The sequence below is a fragment of the Ovis aries genome, chromosome 17 (genome assembly GCF_016772045.2).
Source record: "Ovis aries strain OAR_USU_Benz2616 breed Rambouillet chromosome 17, ARS-UI_Ramb_v3.0, whole genome shotgun sequence".
Taxonomy (NCBI): Eukaryota; Metazoa; Chordata; class Mammalia; order Artiodactyla; family Bovidae; genus Ovis; species Ovis aries.
Window position 1 is genome coordinate 34,180,474 of NC_056070.1, and position 19,113 is coordinate 34,199,586.

Consider the following 19,113-nt stretch of genomic DNA (forward strand, 5'->3'; position numbering starts at 1 on the left):
ACTACTTCCCCAAATAACAGATTTTTTTAACTACAGGATTTAAATAAGAAGACTTCTAAGGATTTAATATCAGTGTCTCTCATTTTTCTTATGCTTACACCCAACAAGATATACATTACATGCCATCAGCTTCATTTCAGCATTTCTTAAATAACTTCGAGTATGCTACCGGAAAAGAGAACCCAAAGAGACAGAGATTCTGCCTCTATCACTTAATATCTACAAATGGAAAGCTATGAACATATCACTCTATGCACACACTCAGAGATACACAGCACTCCACACCAATGACAGGAAGGACTGAAAGGAGGAGGGTGCCTGCCATGTTGGTTTCACAGAGAGAAACCGATGCAGTGGATTAGGCAAGGGAGTGATCCAGGCAAGAGTAAGAGGACAGGGCCATTTCCAACACACAGCATTATGGACAGACAGCAAAAGGTGGATCTGCTTAGGGATTCGTGGTTTGGATGGAAGACTGTGTGTTCTCCTGTCTCATCATCTCTGCTCTCTTGTCTGAATTTCACATGACCTCTTCCCAGCACTGACATTCCACCAAGCAATCACCAACCTGGCTCTCATCCTATATCTGTGACTCGACCTGCTTGTAACTCCTTTTATAAATCGCTCAATGGACAACAGCTTCACACCCCCTTCTTCTGATAACTACCCTTTGTGAAGCTAGTGGTAAATATCATGCCTGCCAATGCAGGAGACATAAGAGACACAGGTTCAATCCTTGGGTCAGGAAGATCCCCTGGAGAAGGGCATGGCAACCCCCTTCAGTATTCTTGCCTGGAGAATCCCATGGACAGAGGAGCCTGGCGGGCTACTGTCCACAGGGTCGCAAAGAGTCGGACATGACTGAAGTGACTTAGCATGCACACACACAGGCCCCACCAAAGCTAAATGCAGTAATTTCTCTCCTAACAGAAAAAGTATGTTTTACAGAGAGTCTTCTTTTGTGCCCCCTTTCTTCTGCTTCAGAGGCTGCCATAATGAAATGATTATCATAGTAACAGCAGCCATCTTTCTATCACAAGTGGAATGCTGAAAGAATCCTAGATATTCTAACCCTTGACATCATTTAGTGCTGAACCATCCCTAGAGCCAACTCCCTCCAGATCTCTTGTTACATGAAAAAATATACATACAATAAAGGCTTTTTTAGTTTTTTAAGTCACACACAAAGCAGAGACATCACTTTGCTGACAAAACTCCATATAGTCAAACCTACAATTTTTCCAGTAGTCATGTACAAGTGTGAGAGTTGGACCAAAAAGAGGGCTGAGCACAGAAGAGTTGGTGATTTCAAACTGTGGTGCTGGAGAAGACTCTTGAGATTCCCTTGGACAGCAAGGAGATCAAACCAGTCAATCTTAAAGGAAATCAGTCCTGAATATTCATTGGAAGGACTGATGCTGAAGCTGAAGCTCCATCCAATACTTTGGCAATGTGATGCAAAGAGACAACTCATTAGAAAATACTCTGATGCTGGGGAAGATTGAGGCCAAATGAGAAGGGAGCAGCAGAGGATGAAACGGTTAGATAGTATTACCAACTCAGTGGACATGAATTTGAGCAAAACTCTGAGAGACAGTGGAGGACAGAGGAGCCTTGCATGCTGCAGCTCATTGGGTTACAAAGAGTCAGACACAACTCAGTGACTGAACTGCAACAACAAAGGTTTTCTCAGTCATAGAGCACAAGTTTCCTAACTGATACAGCACTTGACCTAGGATGGACCAATTAGAGCCTTGCCCTGAATATCTGGACTTGAGTCCCAGAGAATCTTGTCATAGTCCCTCTCTTGGCTAAAATCACAAGCTATGAAATTCTGGGATATATGGCTACCTGAATTCTTGCCACATGAATAAACCCATACAGAAAGAGAGACATATGAACTTGACACAGAGAAGCACAGCTAAGAGAAAAATAAAGAAGCCTAATGCTCTCGCCCGGAGAAGGCAATGGCACCCTGCTCCTGTACTTTTGCCTGGAAAATCCCATGGATGGAGGAGCCTGGAAGGCTGCAGTCCATGGGGTCACTGAGGTCGGACACGACTGAGCGACTTCACTTTCACTTTTCACTTTCATGCATTGGAGAAGGACATGGCAACCCACTCCAGTGTTCTTGCCTGGAGAATCCCAGGGATGGGGGAGCCTGGTGGGCTGCCGTCTATGGGGTCGCACAGAGTCAGACACGGCTGAAGTGACTTAGTAGTAGTAGTAGTAATGCTCTCGTCCCTGATTCCCAATGTTATGAGAGCTTGTGGGCTTTCTCCAGTCGCGGTTGTCCAAATGATTCACAGCTTATCTTCCTATTAAAATCCCCTCTTGTGTTTAAACCAACTCAGGTGTGATTTCTTTCACTAGTAAGTTAAATAGGCTAATTAGTAAAGCTTCCTTCTGCCAGATGTTACCACGCCCTGTGTTATTTTCTTCTCTCTTCACTTTCTGCCAAGGAACTGGAATCCAATCCCATGGCTTCAAATGCCCTTGGTGATAAACAGCAAGCTATGTTGTCAGAAATACCTGGGTTGACTTCCTCACTCTGTTACTTGCCAGCAATGAAATGTTGGCAAGTAACCATCTCAAAGCCTCATTTATATTCTTTCAAAGAAAGGGGTCATGGTAATATTAATTTCATGTGGCCTTAAGAAATAAATAAGCTGGTATGCATAGAGCATTTAACAAAAACTACTTTACACACAGTAAACACTAAAATATACTGATTATTTTTAAAAATACAACTATTAGCATTATAATTTCTGAATCACAAGGCAAAAATCTTTCACTAACCTCAATCTCTGGCTTACATTTTAGTCCTACATCTCTTATTCCCTTCTGAGACTTTCATTAATGTTTACCTATTTCACCTTCAACTAAACTGATTTCCCACTCTTCTTTCCATCACTCATCTCCCAGCCACAGTGTAATCAATAGTCACAATTCAGTTTGTGACACTATTATTACTGTCTCAATGATTCAGCCTCAGACCTCAGCTGGTCTAGTGTTGGTTTTGTTAATTACCCCATTACACGCATGTGTAATGCATTCCTAACTAAAAAGCAAAAACAAAAGAATCACAGGGATTACAGTTTGTTACATTGTTACACAATGAATTACAGCTTGTATTTTTCTTTTATTGATTTAGTTTAGCTATTCAAAATTTTTAAAGTAAATTTGAAACACTACAGTCTTGATTCTTCATTGATTGACTGCATGAAAGCCTTTGACTACTTGGCTCACAACAAATTGTGGAAAATACTTTAAAAAATGGGAATACCAGATCGCTTTATTTGTCTCCTGAGAAACCTGTATGCAGGACAAGAAGCAACAGTTAGAACCCAGACATGGAGCAACAGACTGGTTCAAAATTAGAAAGGAGTACATCAAGGCCATATATTGTCACCCTGCTCGTTTAACTTATATGCAGGGTATATCATGTGAAATGCCGGGATGGGTATTTTTGCACAAGCTGGAATCAAGATTGCTGGGAGAAATATCAATAATTTCAGATATACAGACGATACCAACCTAATGTCAGGAAAGGAAGAGGAGCTAAAGAGCCTCTTGATGAAGGTGAAAGAGGAGAGTAAAAAGGCTGGCTTAAAACTCAACATTCAAAAAACTAAGATCACGGCATCCAGTCCCATCACTTCATGGCAAATAGATGGGGAAACAATGGAAATAGCGTCAGACTTTATTTTCTTGGGATCCAAAGTCACTGTAGATGGTGACTGAAGCCATGAAATTAAAAGACGCTTGCTCCTTGGAAGAAAAGCTAAGACAAACCTAGACAGCATATTAAAAAGCAGAGACATTACTTTACCAACATAGGTACATATAGTCAAAGCTATGGTTTGTCCAGTAGTCATGTATAGATGTGAGAGCTAGACCATAAAGAAGATTGAGCATCAAAGAACTGATACTTTCAAACTGTGGTGCTAGAGAAGACTCTTAAGAGTCCCTTGGACAGCAAGGAAATCAAACCGGATAATCCTAAAGGAAATCAGTCCTGTATATTCATTGGAAGGACTGATGTTGAAGCTCAAGCTCCAATACTTTGGCCACCTGATATGAAGAGCAAACTCATTTGAAAGGACCCCAGTGTTGGGAAAGACTGAGGGCAAGAGGAGAAGACGGTGACATAGAATGAGATGGTTGGATGGCATTACCGAATCAATGGACACGAGTTTGGGCAAACTCTAGGAGACAGTGAAGGGCAGGGAAGTCTTGTGTGCTGCAGTCCGTGGGGTGGCAGAGAGTCAGACACAACTGAGCGACTGAACAACAACAACCATCATGAAGCTACTGTGCTAGGCACAGGTGGTGATTTAAAAATCAAACAAGATATCTCTCATTGGCATAAAGAACCTGTTTTCTCTATGAGGAGATACAACATGTGGACAAAGTGTTATTGTATTTATCATATCTTTCCAAGCATGAGGAGGAAATAATACAAAGTGTTTAGAGATTTCAGAATGATAGATCACTCCTAGACTGAGTACACTTTCTTTTAGAAACTTTTCCACTTGGGTAAGAAGAATACCTTTCTTTGGGTTCCACTCTTTAGGGAGATCTGCTCATTATAAACATAGAAACTGAATTTATTAAAAAAAAAAATACCATGTCAATTGCATCCAGCAGACAGAGCTGATCCACCCCAACATGTGATTTTAACTGATGGCTCTTACATCAAACTTCTCTCAGTTCCCGAATGATGATTCCTTTAAATCTCTTGCTGTCTATTCCCAAAACAAAAGATGAGTGCATCTGCACTGGACTTCAGAGATGACACTGAAGTAGCTTCATTACATAGGAAGATTGGAGGAGCAGAATCCGTTAAATACGAGAAAGGGCAGAAATGCAGTAACTAGTCCCATCCTTCTTCTCAGTATGGATGCAATAGATTCTTGCAAAAGAGGGATCTTTCCCCAGTTGTTGATGAGCACTCATTTTTTTCTCCATATGTTCCAGGTGTGGCATCCTGACATAGTCCTCAGTTCAGCTCAGTTCAGTTGCTCCGTCGTGTCTGACTCTTTGCGACCCCATGGACTGCAGCACGCCAGGCCTCCCTGTCCATCACCAACTCCTGGAGTTTACTCAGACTCATGTCCATTGAGTCAGTGATGCCATCCAACCATCTCATCTCTGTTGTCCCCTTCTCCTCCTGTCTTCAATCTTTCCCAGCATCAGGGGCTTTTCAAATGCGACAGCCCTCCGCATCCTACTTTACATAGTCCTACTTTAGCAAATTAGCATATTGGCAATAGGTCTGCATGGAAGCTAAGGAACAATTTGCAATATTAAACATTTCAAATTTTTCTTAAATTTTAGTACATGTAAATGTAGAAGTAGCAGATAAATATATTATCGGGTATACTGATTCTTTATATTACCATATGAATTTAGATATTGTTTTAAAAGGTGATCAAAGAAATGTATTATTGCTAGCACTTTATTCAAGAAAGTTAAAATACCTATAAAATATTTTCTGTGACAATGCTATTTGGTCATGTCTCCTTACTAAAATGGTTAAACACTATGTATAATATTTATGGTGATTTAGAATCAGATACCATTTTAAAAATTCTATTGACAGTCCCAGTTATGCTAGGTTACCTCAAAATACATACATATCATCAATATACATACATATCATATAATTCTCTAAATTGGAAATTAAAAATACAAAAGTCTAAGAACAATGGTGATTCAATAAATGCTTTCTAAATTGGCATCACTGCCAACATAACATAATTACATAAAAAAAAATTGTGATTATAACAGCACTACTGATTTTGTTGAAATGAAGGCAAAAAAATTGCATGAAATAAATGTATAGTAATGTATTAATTATGTTTATATTTTACTACTCATCCAAAAAGTGTCAGTTGATCAACACAGGATTCCCAGACATTCACAGTAATTGTGAATTTCATAATCTCAGATATTAGCAACACTGTAGTCTTACATATTTTTCAATTTTGACATTATCTAGAAAGCAAGGTTTTTAGGTAATTTTTTCTTTTATATTTTGAGACAAACAGTATGTGGCTCTCATTCATACTTCAGTCCTAGACTTGCAAATATTAACAGTAAGTCTAGTTTTAAAGGCACTTTATAGGTTAAGGACAATCTGAATTTGGCTTTGAAATCCATGTACGAGCTGAAAGAATCCTGAACAAAGTAGAGTTTGGGCAAACTTGTAAGGAGTACATGATAAATGAGCGTATGGACAAAGCTGGGGATACCCCGGAGATGTTAGAATACAAGGTCCGTGAGGGCACAGAGTGTGTCTGTTTTGTTTATTGATATGTCTTTGGAGCCTAGAACATAAATATTTGATGAATGAAGGAATGAATGAATGAAAGCTAAGAGTCTGATTTAACTAGACTGCAGAGCATATAAAACACCATACAACAGTGAGGGAAAGGCTTAACGGAAGAGAGAACGGGAGACAGAAATCAGTTCAAATGATATTTTATCTAACTCATCAGAAAACACAGCATTGCTGGACTTCCCTGCAGTCCAGTGGTTAGGACTCCACCCTTCCACTGTAGGGGGTGCAGGTTTGATCCCTGGTTGGGGAAGATTCCTCATGCTGTGCCATGTGGCAAACAAACAAAGAAAACAGGACACTGTTTTATAATAGAGAGTGACAGACATCACTCCTCTATCCTTTCTTCAAGATGGGGATAATAGTGTCCTAGAACATGGGAATCTTCATTGTTAGGATCAAAGAGATTATTGTTGGGAATAAAAGAGTAGTCCTTCTTGGTTATCCGTACAGCATGGGCAACCCTGCTCAAAGTTATGTGGCAACCTAGATGGGAGGGGAGTTTGGGGGAGAATGGATACATGTCTATATACAGTTGAGACCCTTTGCTGTTCACTTGAAACTATCACAACATTAATCAGCTATCAGTTTAGTTCAGTCGCTCAGTCATGTCCGACTCTTTGCGACCCCATGAATCGCAGCACGCCAGGCCTCCCTGTTCATCACCATCTCCCGAGTTCACTCAGACTCATGTCCATCGAGTCTGTGATACCATCCAGCCATCTCACCCTTGGTCGTCCCTTTCTCCTCCTGCCCTCAATCCCTCCCAGCATCAGAGTTTTTCCAATGAGTCCACTCTTCGCATGAGGTGGCCAAAGTACTGGAGTTGCAGCTTTAGCATCATTCCTTCCAAAGAAATCCCAGGGTTGATCTTCAGAATGGACTGGTTGTATCTCCTTACAGTCCAAGGGACTCTCAAGAGTCTTCTCCAACACCACAGTTCAAAAGCATCAATTCTTCGGTGCTCAGCCTTCTTCACAGTCCAACTCTCACATCCATACATGACCACAAGAAAAACCATAGCCTTGACTAGATGAACCTTAGTTGGCAAAGTAATGTTTGAATATGCTGTCTAGGTTGGTCATAACTTTTCTTCCAAGGAGTAAGCATCTTTTAATTTCATGGCTGCAGTCCCCATCTGCAGTGATTTTGGAGCCCAAAAAAATAAAGTCTGACACTGTTTCCACTGTTTCCCCATCTATTTCCCATGAACTGATGGGACCGGATGCCATGATCTTTGTTTTCTGAATGTTGAGCTTCAAGCCAACTTTTTCGCTCTCCTCTTTCACTTTCATCAAGAGGCTTTTAGTTCCTCTTCACTTTCTGCCATCAGGGTGGTGTCATCTGCATATCTGAGGTTATTGATATTTCTCCTGCCAATCTTGATTCCAGCTTGTGTTTCTCCCAGTCCAGAGTTTCTCATGATGTACTCTGCATAGAAGTTAAATAAGCAGGGTGACAATATACAGCCCTGACGTACTCTTTTTCCTATTTGGAACCAGTCTGTTGTTCCATGTCCAGTTCTAACTGTTGCTTCCTGACCTGCATACAGAATTCTCAAGAGGCAGGTTAGGTGGTCTGGTAGTCCCATCTCTTTCAGAATTTTCCACAATTTATTGTGATCCACACAGTCAAAGGCTTTGGCATAGTCAGTAAAGCAGAAATAGATGTTTTTCTGGAACTCTCTTGCTTTTTCCATGATCCAGCAGATGGCAATTTATCTCTGGTTCCTCTGCCTTTTCTAAAACCCGCTTGAACATCAGGAAGTTCACAGTTCACGTATTGCTGAAGCCTGGCTTGGAGAATTTTGAGCATTACTTTACTAGCATGTGAGATGAGTGCAATTGTGCGGTAGTTTGAGCATTCTTTGGCATTGCCTTTCTTTGAGATTGGAATGAAAACTGACCTTTTCCAGTCCTCTGGCCACTGCTGAGTTTTCCAAATTTGCTGGTATATTGAGTGTAGCACTTTCATAGCATCGTCTTTCAGGATTTGAAATAGCTCAACTGGAATTCCATCACCTCCACTAACTTTGTTCATAGTGATGCTTTCTAAGGCCCACTTGACTTCACTTTCCCAGATGTCTGGCTCTAGATTAGTGATCACATCATCATGATTATCTGGGTCGTGAAGATCTTTTTTTGTACAGTTCTTCCGTGTATTCTTGCCACCTCTTCTTAATATCTTCTGCTTCTGTTAGGTCCATACAATTTCTGTCCTTTATTGAGCCCATCTTTGCATGAAATGTTCCCTTGGTATCTCTAATTTTCTTGAAGAGATCTCTAGTCCTTCCCATCCTGTTGTTTTCCTCTATTTCTTTGCATTGATCGCTGAGGAAGGCTTTCTCTTCTTGCTATTTTTTGGAACTCTGCATTCAGATGCTTATATCTTTCCTTTTCTCCTTATACCCCAATATAAAATAAAAAGTTAAAGAGAAGAAAGAAAAGAGAAAAGAAAGGAAAAGGAAGAAGGAAAAGCTCTATGTGAAGGATCTTTAGGAGGCTCTGGGGATAAGTCTAGGCAGATCTCGGAGGTTTTATTTCTGTAAGACTTCTACACACTTCTGGGAAGTACAGGGAGAAAGTGTCTTGGAAATGATTGTGAGCTTCAAGAGTGAGATATCTAGAAACAGGAGAGGGACAGAGGCCACCTCCTCACCTCTTGGGACCTGTTGCCACTGAACATAAGAAGCTCATGCTTTAGTAGGGGCATGTCACCAAGCTGTGTCCAGTGCAATGATAGTGATTCCAAGTGTTTAAGAGGAAGAAACGATCAGAGTGCATTGTCACTGATCCAGTCACTGTGTCCTATGAATCGGTCCACAAAGAAATTCTTCTAGGTTCCCTTATGAAAGAAGAACCTTAAAAAAAGAAAAAGAAAAAGTGATTTAAATTGAAGAATAACATTGAAGGTAAAGAAATAAATTAAGAGAAGTTCATCTACAGAACCTAGCAAAAAAAAAAAAAAAGGTAGAACTGCAATGAAGAACTTGTGCAGAATTCTACAGCTAGAACCACATGGGAAAAAGAGAGAAAAAAATAAGAGAAAATTTTATGAGATGCTAACTTCTCACCCATATTCTAATTTGGTTGTTCACAATTTCAAGTTTTCTGTTCAGTCACCAAGTTTCTGTAGAAGTCTTATATTATTCTTTTAGTTCATAAATATTTTATTGCTAAAACTGAGGCTTTCCTCTATGCCTCTTGAATCTGGGTTCACATTCTGTAGTTGAAGAAGATATATAAAATCTAAAAAAATAATCAAATTGGTTGAATTTTAAGTTCTTTCCACCTAAAATAAATAAATGCCTAAGTTTGCCTAAAACGTGGCCCTAATTTCCCACTGTATTTGGGGCCAAATTTTTCAGCTAATCTAACACAAAGATAAGAGTTTTTAATGATACCTGGGACCAGGTGAATGTTTTAAATGATTTTAATGCTAAAATTTCACAAAGCTATAGGAAACAAAAATTTTCCATTGCCAAAATGTTTACTTGGTGATTTTTAAAGACAGAAAATAAAGTTTCTTTGAATAAGTTATCCTGTAGTACAATTCTTTTGTATTTTAAACTGTGGTTTCCCCAAGTAGAGAATAATTTCATGCTCCCATGTGACTGAGGTCTCAGTTAAGACTTTGAAACACGGAATAGAAGTTCAACTATTTCTTTCTTATTTAGTGATTTCTTCCATCCAAGCTTCATAAGCCAAAGTCAATAAGAATAAAATGTATGAGTGAATGGAGATTTTGAAGCAATGGATTATTTATACTGTGGTTGTTATTAAGATGTAAGGTGGGGAAGTAGAATGAAATTCTATAAACTGACTGCATGAAGACTTAACAGTTTTTTTAAAACGCTGAAACTAGAAATTCCAATGGGAACATAATTTATCTTAGTTCTAAAATATTAGTAAATTGCTGAGAAGTAGAGTTGCACACCTAACCAGGGAAGAATTGTTAAAGATAAGTTTAAACCAGGCTATCTTCCTTCCAGGGCTTCCCTGGTGGCTCAGATGGTAAAGAATCCGCTTGCCAATGCAGGAGATACAGGTTTGATCCATGGGTCAGAAAGACCCCCCCAGAGAAGGAAATAGCAACCCACTTCAGTATTCTTGCCTGGAGAATTCCATAGACAGAGGAACCGGACGGGTTAAAGTCTATGGGGTGGCAAAGAGTAGGACATGACTGAGAGACTAAACAAAACAACATCTTCCTGCCAAGATATGTTTATATTCTGGATATATATATATATATATTCTAATTTCCACTGAGGATTAGGCGAACAAGTCTTTAGCAAGCTATTTCCATATTATGCATACATGTTTCTACACAAGACAGGAATACTGTCCTTCAAATTATTTAAGTTAGGTGGACCTAGCAAGCATAGGCAGGATCAATGTAGCACTTCCAGAACACTAAATCATCTATAATTCAAGTGCTGGATTGTACAGAACAGAATAGAGTTTCAGACAATATTTTTAAAGTCATTAGCTAAATTTTAAGAACAAATCGGTCTTGAGTTGGAGACTCGCTGACTGCCAGTCCACCTTTCAGTTCAGTTCAGTTCAGCCACTCAGTCACGTCCTCCTCTTTGAGACCCCATGGACTGCAGCACACCAGATCTCTCTGTCCATTGCCAGCTCCCAGGGTTTACTCAAACTCATGTCCATTGAGTCAGTGATGCCATCCAACCATCTCATCCTCTGTCGTCCCCTTCTCCTCCTGCCTTCAATCTTGCCCAGCATCAGGGTCTTTTCCAATGAGTCAGCTCTTTGCATCAGGTGGCCAAAGTACTGGAGTTTCAGCTTTAGCATCAGTCCTTCCAATGAACACCCAGGACTAATCTTCTTTAGGATGGACTGCTTGGATCTCCTTGCAGTCCAAGAGACTCTCAAGAGTCTTCTCTAGCACCACAGTTCAAAAGCATCAATTCTTTGGTGCTCAGCTTTCTTTATAGTCTAACTCTCACATCCATTCATGACTACTGGAAAAACCATAGCCTTGATTAGACAGACCTTTGTTGGCAAAGTAAGCCTCTGCTTTTTAATATGTTGTCTAGGTTGATCATAACTTTTCTTCCCAGGAGCAAGTATTTTTTCATTTCATGGCTGCAGTAACCATCTGCAGTGATTTTGGAGCCCCCAAAATAAAGCTTGTCACTGTTTCCCAATCTATTTCCCAAGAAGTGATGGGACAAGATGCCATGACCTTAGTTTTCTGAATGTTGAGTTTCAAGCCAACTTTTTCACTCTCCTCTTTCACTTTCATCAAGAGGCTCTTTAATTCTTCACTTTCTTCCGTAAGGGTGGTGTCATCTGCATATCTGAGGTTATTGATATTTCTCCCAGTAATCTTGATTCCAGCTTAAAAGAAACAACAAAAACAATGAGTTGCAATGAGCAGAGTTCATGGGGTAAGGGAAGTGGGAGGAATCAAGAAACAAATACTGTTGAGAAGCACCGGCAGGTAAGGATGGATAGCTGAGCTGAGGCTGGATACAGATGGTATAAATGGGGTGAATGGCACCCTCCAAAAGATATGTCCATATAGTTAGTCCCAGAACTTATGAATGTAACCTGTTGGGCAGGGGGGAAATCTTTGCAAATGTAATTAAGTTAAGGACCTTGAGATAAGGAGATCATACTAGATAATCTGGGTGAGCCTTACACCCGCTGGCAAATATCTTTCTAAGAGTGAAGTAGAAAGATATCTCACACAGAGGAACAGGCTCAGAGAAGAGGCACTAGCAAGAGTGATGTGAAAACTGAAATCTTGAATGAGAAACCAAGAAACGCCACCATCTACCAGAAGCTAGATGCAACAATGAACAGATTCTCCACTAAAACTCAAAGGGGGAGCTTGGCCTTACTGACACCTTGATTTTAGACTCCTGTCCTCCAGAAATGTGAAGGAATAAACTTCTGTTGTCTTAATCCACCGAGTTGGGGGTAGTTTGCTGTGACAGCCCTATGAAAGAACAAAAAGGACCTTGAGCTCCCTTCTGAGTCTGGGCGTGCTCTGATGGCAAGTGATTTTATTTTGCTATAGAGGTGGTTTAAAAGTGAACTACAAGATTGGCAGGGAGTTACAGCAAAGATTATAGGGTAGGAAACCTTTTGGTAAACAATTACAATAACTCACAAAAGAGGTCAGACGATTGCTGCCAAAGGTGTAATCGTCAAAATCTTAAGACAATATAATTCTCATACAGATTCACAAAGTTTTACTGACCTTATTAAGGAAATAGAAGTGAAGTGAAAGTAAAAGTTGCTCAGTTGTGTCTGACTCTTTGCAACTCCATGGACTATATAGTTCGTGGAATTCTCCAGGCCAGAATACTGGAGTGGGTAGCCTTTCCCTTCTTCAGGGGATCTTCCAACCCAGGAATTGAACCCAGGTCTCCTCTCTTGCAGGCAGATTCTTTACCAGCTGAGCCACAAGGGAAGCCCAAGAATACTAGAGTGGGTAGCCTATCCCTTCTCCAGAGAATCTTCCTGACGCAGGAATCCAACCAGGGTCTCCTGCATCGCAGGCAGATTCTGCACCAATTGAGCTGTGAGGGAAGCCCAATAAGGAAATAAGCAGGATACAAAAGCCAGTCTACCTTTCTGGTTCATTATCCTAACACATACTAACAAATGTATGTAGAATTGGTAAAAGAAAAATACTTTGGAATGAGATTGCTAAATTACAGCAACAACAACAAAATAATTTATTTTGCTTAAAGGCCGGACATCATAAACATTGGATTATCTTCTTTCCAGGGCTAAAACTACTGCATTACTACTGGAAAACAATAAGTGTGCATCTCATTTATTCTCTACAAGCAAATATTTACACTTCCACCTGTAAAATGTTCTCACAGATACCAGTAAACATCAAGTCAAGGAAAATTACATTCTTATGAGAGGTTACTTTTGGGTAAGTTTGTGAGGCCATGCCATAGCTTAATAATGAAAGTCATGTCATTATGTTCTTGGCTTATTTTCAATTTTTCTTAATATTTGAGAATCAAGTTGAGTTCAAAGTAGAGTGGGAAACATGTATTTTAGAGACCTTGTAAAGAAAATCTTACAAGACTAATACCTACCTCACTGTTATGAGAATTAAGTAAATTAATACATAAAGAGCCCCTGGAGGAGCACCCCCTCCAATACTCTGTCATAATTTCACATTATCCAGATGTAATTTGTTTAGAAAGTCTTCTAAGAGGATATATTTTTAATAAAATGCACTTGTATTCCTGTACTCAATAATATCTGAGCAGTTACTGTGCATACAAGGTTATATGATACTTTCCTTCAAGGACTTTATTGTACTGCTAAGGTTTGAAAGTGTTAAAAGTTTTAACATAAGAAATAATAAAAGCAATAAAAATAGTGTTGTGTTAGTTGTTCAGTCATGCCTGACTTTTTGCTATCCCATGAACTGTAGCCCACCAGGCTCTCTGTCCATGGGATTTTCCAGGCAAGAATAATGGAGTGGATTGTCATTCCCTCCTCCAGAGGATCTTCCTGACCCAAGGATCAAACCTGGGACTCCCACATTGCAGGCAGATTCTTTACTGTTTGAGCTACAGGGAAGACCCCAGTAATAGAAATATATGATAAATGTTATTTAATGTTACCATATTTAATCAAATATTAAAATATATGACTCCCTTCTTATTTAGGTCTCAATGTAGAATTTCATGGAGAATTTGTGGGTAATGGGGGAAGTTAATGAGACAAGATTAGAAAGCCAACAAGATCCTGAATTTCATTGATGACCAGAAACGGGAATCCAGATTTTGCTTGAATAGAATGTAGAAGGGACAAAATTAGGGCTTAATGAATTTCATTCACATAATTTGTCCTCAAAACAGATTAACAAGACGAACTTCCTTGGAAACATGATACAAACAGAAGTCTTTGTTGGCAGCTGATAAAAATATATATATAATCATAATTTTTGTTAAATAAAACAGTTTGATGATTTTAAAAAGAGCTGCAAGAGTACTAGCAACTTCTGTTTTAGTGGCTACACAGAGGAGAACTTTATGTCAACTATATGACTACATTTTGATATTAACATTGGAGTTTGTCTAGTACTGTATATACGATGTGACATGGATTTGTTTTCAGGATGCCATTTGTGAGCCATGATTTCAATGAAAATGCTTAAATTTAATTCCCACAGTGCACAGCTGGTTCACAACTACTGCAGCATATATGATACTGTATTATAATTTTTCTTACTGTACCTACAGTGCAATGTAGCTCCTCAAAGACTGGAACCATGCTATTTTCATCACAATATTCATAGCACAGCACCTGACATACCCTAGATTCTCAATAAATGCTAAATTGTAAAAGAATGTATCCATAAATAAACAAAAGATTTGGGGGTATTCTGCCACAAAACAAGCTTTTAGGGTAAGTTTGCTAAATTATATTATACAAAATTACACCTCTAAAAGTGTTTGACTTCACTTTGTCAGTTTTTTGTATATGATATACAAAAGTTCTCTCAAAAGGAAATATTATTAGAAGTTTCTAATTCAAAGCACTAAACAATTCACACAGATATAGAGAGATATATTAATATCTTGAGGAAAACCAGGATCAGTTCAGTTCAGTTCAGTTCAGTCACTCAGTTGTGTCCTACTCTTTGCGACCCCATGAATTGCAGCACGCCAGGCCTCCCTGTCCATCACCAACTCCTGGAGTTCACTCAGACTCACGTCCATCGAGTTGGTGACGCCATCCAGCCATCTCATCCTCTGTTGTCTCCTTCTCCTCCTGCCCCCAATTCCTCCCAGCATCAGAGTCTTTTCCAACGAGTCAACTCTTCGCATGAGGTGGCCAAAGTATTGGAGTTTCAGCTTTAGCATCATTCCTTCCAAAGAACACCCAGGACTGATCTCCTTTAGAATGGACTGGTTGGATCTCCTTGCAGTTCAAGGGACTCTCAAGAGTCTTCTCCAACACCACAGTCTTCGGCGCTCAGCTTTCTTCACAGTCCAACTCTCACATCCATACGTGACTACTGGAAAAACCATAGCCTTGACTAGACGGACCTTTGTTGGCAAAGTAACGTCACTGCTTTTGAATATGCTATCTATCTAGGTTGGTCATAACTTTCCTTCCAAGGAGTTAGCGTCTTTTAATTTCATGGCTGCAGTCACCATCTGCAGTGATTTTAGAGCCCCCCAAAAAATAAAGTCTGGCACTGTTTCCACTGTTTCCCCATCTATTTCCCATGAAGTGATGGGACCAGATGCCAAAACCAGGATATGTCACACCAAAACATGCCACTTTGGTATGTTGATTATTTCAAACAAGAAGACACTTAAGAAATAGCAGGTGCAAAGATACTCTGACCCTCCTCTGTTTCTACTGTGTCTCATGCCTGTTCCCCCTACAGATGATGTACATCAAGTGATCACTCTGGTTCCAAGGCACAGGAGACTGCAATGGTCACCCTCTACCTAAAGAATAGCCACACAGTGATGGTTAATTGGGGCTCAAATCAAGTTATGTAAGCAAGAGCCAATAGTCAAGGTGAATAAAGTCAAATTTTAAGACCTATCAGTTCAGTTCAGTCACTCAGTCATGTCCAACTCTTCGCAACTCCATGAACCGCAGCACGCCAGGCCTCCCTGTCCATCACCAACTCCCAGAGTCCACCCAAACCCATGTCCATCAAGTCGGTGATGCCATCCAACCATCTCATCCTGTCGTCCCCTTCTCCTCCTGCCCTCAATCTTTACCAGCATCAGGGTCTTTTCCAATGAGTCAGCTCTTTGCATCAGGTGGCCAAAGTATTGAAGTTTCAGCTTCAACATCAGTCCTTCCAATGAACACCCAGGACCGATCTCCTTTAGAATGGACTGGTTGGATTTCCTTGCAGTCCAAGGGACTCTCAAGAGTCTTCTCCAACACCACAGTTCAAAAGCATCAATTCTTCAATGCTCAGCTTTCTTCACAGTCCAACTCTCACAGCCATACATGACGACTGGAAAAATCATAGCCGTGACTAGACGGACTTTTGTTGGCAAAGTAAGTTTCTGCTTTTTAATATGCTGTCTAGGTTGGTCATAACTTTCCTTCCAAGGAGTAAGCGTCTTTTAATTTCATGGCTGCAATCACCATCTGCAGTGATTTTGGAGCCCAGAAAAATAAAGTCAGCCACTGTTTGCACTGTTTCCCCATCTATCTGCCATGAAGTGATGGGACTGGATGCCATGATCTTAGGACCTATGGAATTCAACAAAAAGTAAGGAACTGAAGAGTCTTGATTAATCAGGCAGATAATAGAGGTCAAATGTGTGTGTTAAGTTGCTTCACTCATGTCCAACTCTTTGCAATTCTATGGACTGTAGCCTGCCAGAGTCCCCTGTCCGTGGGATTCTCCAGGAAAGTATACTGGAGTGGTTTGCCCTTTCCTTCTCCAGGGGATCTTTCTGACCCAGGCATTGAACTCATGTCTCCTGCCACTCCTGCGTTGCAGGTAGATTCTTTACCACTGGGCCACCAGGGAAACCCATTAGAAATCAAAGCAGAACTATAAATCCACTGGGATATGCAGGAAGGCCAGAAACAGGAAATATGGCTAACTCACCTTTTTACAAGGAGGCTGTCATTTTCAAAGAAGTTTTCCTAGCATTTGGGGAATCCTGGAAAGCTCAGCTTCTCTTCTCCACAAACAGAAAAAAGGGCAGTGTTTTTGATAATGCATGTCCACATAGGCATACAGAGTTCAGTAAGTGAAACATGAAAAGAAGTTTACAACTGAAGGTGAAAGCTAAATGCTATTTCTGATTCAAGAATGCCAAAGCAGAGCTCTAAAATCTTAGAATGAATTTTTAAAGTAATACTTTTGATGAGCTATATATGTCAAAAGTCCCAGAAGTATCTGTTAAAAGACACTAGACAAAGAATACAGAGCTAAGTTTCAGCCACACTTAGATTCACCTGAGCTAGATAAATTGGCTTCCCAGGTAGAGGTAAAGAATCTGCCCGCCTCTCCAGGAGACATAAGAAACGTGGGTTTGATCCTTGGGTGGGGAAGATCCTCTGGAGAAAGAAATGGCACCCCACTCCAGTATTCTTGCCTGGAAGTTTCCATGGGCAGGGGAGCCTCAGTCCATGGGACGGCAAAGATTCAGACACGACTTAGCACACAGCACACACCAATAGACTATCTAATATGTAATCTTATCTTGATTTCCATTTCAGTTTACAAATCAAGACACTCAGCTCTGAAATTCAGGATGGTATAAAACAGTATAAAATGTTATTGAATCAGAAAAGATCCAAATCCTTTAAAGTGAAAGTGAAAGTGAAGTCGGTCAGTCGTGTCCGACTCTTTGCGACCCCATAGACTGTAGCCTACCAGGCTCCTCTGTCCATGGGATTTTGCAGGCAATAGTACTGGAATGGATTGCCATTTCCTTCTCAAAGGGATCTTCCCAAACCAGGGCTTGAACCTGGGTCTCCCGCATTGTAGATAGACGCTTTACCATCTGAGCCACTGGGGAAGTCCCTTAAAGGGATCAGCATATAGCAGAAACTCAAGTGAGGGACTCCTTTACAATAAGGTAAAGGGAAACAGGCAACAGGCAACACAAACTAAAGGTTTCCAGGAGTCAGCACAAATTTAAGGAAATTGAATTCTGTTGACTACACAACAAATATAAAATACTTTGAACGTGATATTCCCTCCACACAGAATGTAGCTCTTAACACAGATTTCAGGTCAAGTGCTTTTTTGAGAAGCCTTATCTCTTCTCAAGTAAGTTTCCTTATTTTCCATTCACATACAGTCTTGCTCTTCTCTTTATGTCACATTCTTCAATTTTTAACTATAAAATCCCTTATATAATTATCCATTAATTTCTCTATTTTGAAGATAAAGACATAGTCATAGCAGAGACTATATGTATTTTTGTTCAGCATCTTAACTGTGCCACCTAGAAGCTTTCCATGTGCTAACTGTTCAAAAATACTTCAAAATATTTCTTGAGTACATGAATGAATGAATACATAAATGAATGCTATGCTAACAAAAGTCACTACTATAATTTTAATTCCAACCAAAACAAGTAGGGTCTTCCCAGGTGGCACTAGTAGTAAAGAATCTCCCTTTCGTTGAAGGTGTAAGAGATGTCAGTTCGATCCCTGGGTGGGGAAAATCCCCTGGAGGAGGGCTTGGCACTCACTCCAGTACTCTTGCCTGGAGAATCCCATGGACAGAGGAGCCTGATGGGCTATAGTCCACGGGGTGGCAAAGAGTTGGACACGATTGCAGTAACTTAGCATGTACATAAGTCCACAAAACAAGTAGAATACCATACTTTTGCCCATAAGACTGAACAAATAGAAGAATATAGCCTAGAAAAAAATCAGAACACAATTAAAGAAAGGCAAACACAAGCTACTACAAAAATTTCTGTTCTCAGAAAAATAAAATGAATTAAAATCATGGCTCCTCTTTCCTCAGGCAATGCCTCTCCTAAGCCCAATTACTGAAAACAGACCATATAAGAAACAAAGGAAGACAGCAGAGTGATTTAGCCTTGCCAATGGAGGATGCTTTAAAAATGGTTTTAGTCATGTTCCCATTACACCCACCAGAGGCGTCCCCCTTTGGAGCTTCCAGTCATGATTGTGACGAGGAAAGTTGGAGGAAAAACTCTGAAAATGATTAAAGAGCCAAAAAACAGATACCATGATGAAAGCCTGAAGGAATCAGGATTATTTCACCCCCAGAAAAAGTTGGCAGATTAAATA

General features: G+C 40.0%; 1 long non-coding RNA gene across 1 annotated transcript in view; it reads right to left on the reverse strand.

The window, feature by feature from the left end:
* The window catches only part of LOC121816923 (uncharacterized), a 259,574-nt gene that overhangs the window by 8,888 nt on the left and 231,573 nt on the right, over window positions 1–19,113 (reverse strand). The window lies entirely within an intron of this gene.